This window comes from Dendroctonus ponderosae, unplaced genomic scaffold (assembly GCF_020466585.1).
Source record: "Dendroctonus ponderosae isolate FM_Combo_2020 unplaced genomic scaffold, Dpon_F_20191213v2 Dpon_F_20191213_7, whole genome shotgun sequence".
Taxonomy (NCBI): Eukaryota; Metazoa; Arthropoda; class Insecta; order Coleoptera; family Curculionidae; genus Dendroctonus; species Dendroctonus ponderosae.
This window is the reverse complement of record NW_026018916.1, coordinates 2,926,567-2,928,580: the sequence shown is the minus strand read 5'-3', so window position 1 is coordinate 2,928,580 and position 2,014 is coordinate 2,926,567.

Sequence of the window (2,014 nt, the reverse complement as noted above, 5' to 3'; positions counted from 1 at the left end):
GCGATAATTTTTTTATTTTTTTGTTCGAACTATTCCTTGCCACGTGGTTAGATATGGAAGTTACATGACAAATCACCTTTGGTTGGTTGAAAAAAAATCCCCTGGAAGTTACAGGAGGAAGACCAAAAAGTTTGTACGGGCCCTTATGGAAGGAAAAGTTTCAAAATTGAATAAAATTGTCGAAGGGCGTTAGGATTGATTGAAATTCACGCCAATTAGTATTGAGACCAAAACGAATCAACTCCATGTCAAATCGATTCGGTAAACTGGAAGAAAAAAAACCCCGTTTAACTCCATGTCTCAGAAAATAATGATGAATGGACTATAAGTTTCCGATTTTAGCCAGACCAATAAATCGAAAATATGTTCGAGAATTTTCAACTCGTCCATGTTTTTATGCAAAAAAAATTTCGAATGAGCTGGCGATGACATAAGTCGATAGAGGAATAATGGAGCCTATAAACACTATCAACATAACAAATGTGCTCGACTATGCAATAAAAAGTAAGGCATTGCATTTAAAAGAACCACCCTGTATTAATGGTGTTTTAAAACAYCCTGTATCAATGGTAGGTRCCATCTTAAAATAAACTAGACGGTGATATCTACAACTACATTTTGTATTTAACATTTTTCTCCAAATTTCAAATTAGATGCAAAAACYGGGTGGTCAAAGTTCAATCAATAACCCTGTAGGGTACCTACATAGGTACATACTTACACCCTGCAAAATATATTTAAAAGCAGATTTTCTCGAAAKTTTCAGTTTTGAGAGCTCTTTTCTTTTTTGGAACCGTAGGTAGGTACACAACAGGAAGAGGAAATTAAAAAASYTTAGGCTGTTAGGTAGATAGATGACTTGGGGAKTTCAACCCATTAGAATTAACGGATAAATGTCAACTTTTGAACAGTAATACAAATGATCATAGATACCTAATATCTAAGTGTGCTAAATTTTAATCATTTAGATCAGCAACAAAGCAGCTATTCCTAAAAAATAATTTTTAAAACCTAACTTTAACGCACTGTAGGTATGTAGATCAGTTATTATTGAGTTTTAGAAACAGTGTTACAGGATGTTGTCCAGCAAATGATGATATAAGCTGTGCTAGAACTACCTCGTGTAGTGTTGGTCGCACCATTGCCGAACACCCTGTATAGGTAAATCAAAAACGAGGCATCATCAATCACGCTGCAGGTGCATGGGTTACTTTTCAGTTGTTTTTTCAAACAGTTCAGAAAGGAAAAGGCGACTTGATGTGCACCGCGTACTAGGGATGATTCGATACAAGTAAATACAAGTAGGTATTCGATAGTTTTTTTCGATACCGAGTACTTTGGTAATTGAATCGTTCTTTCGATACCAATACTTGGTATCGAAATAAAGTACTCGTATCGAATCGAATTATCAAAAGTGTAAACACTGCCCAAAGTCACAGAACATATATTTATGAAGATATAGGATATTTTGTGAAGTCTATTGAAGAACTTGAGTTGGATATCGCACAGCCATCAACATCTAGCGGTTCTAAATTAGAAAACCTGTTGGAATCAAAAAGTTTTTTTGATGCTAGTACGGATAGTAACACAATTCCACAAAGGACTTTAGAAGACGCATTTTTACAAGTTTCGGCCAATAAGGAAAATAAATTATTTCTGGCACTTTTTCTTTATTGGATATAATAGGTATGTCTATTTTGGAGGGAGGTTTAAAAGTCAACAAAATAGTGCAGGCTTTAGCGTTTTTTGTTTACAATTATTGCCTTCCTACATTGTGGAAAGAGAAGGATGTTTACGCCTTCTGAAAGTGCTTCAATTTGCCTAATTTTAAGGTAGGTACCTATTTAGTGCAGCTTATTTAAAGAAGATGACCAACAAAAAATATGAAGCTTGTGTACCTATAGCTAAAGCTAAATTTTGTCAAGGATTAACAATATTTGTCTCAGATTGGACATTTGGACTGAAACAATGAACGAGCGAGGTTTCTTAGGTGTGACATGTCATTTTCTTCAAA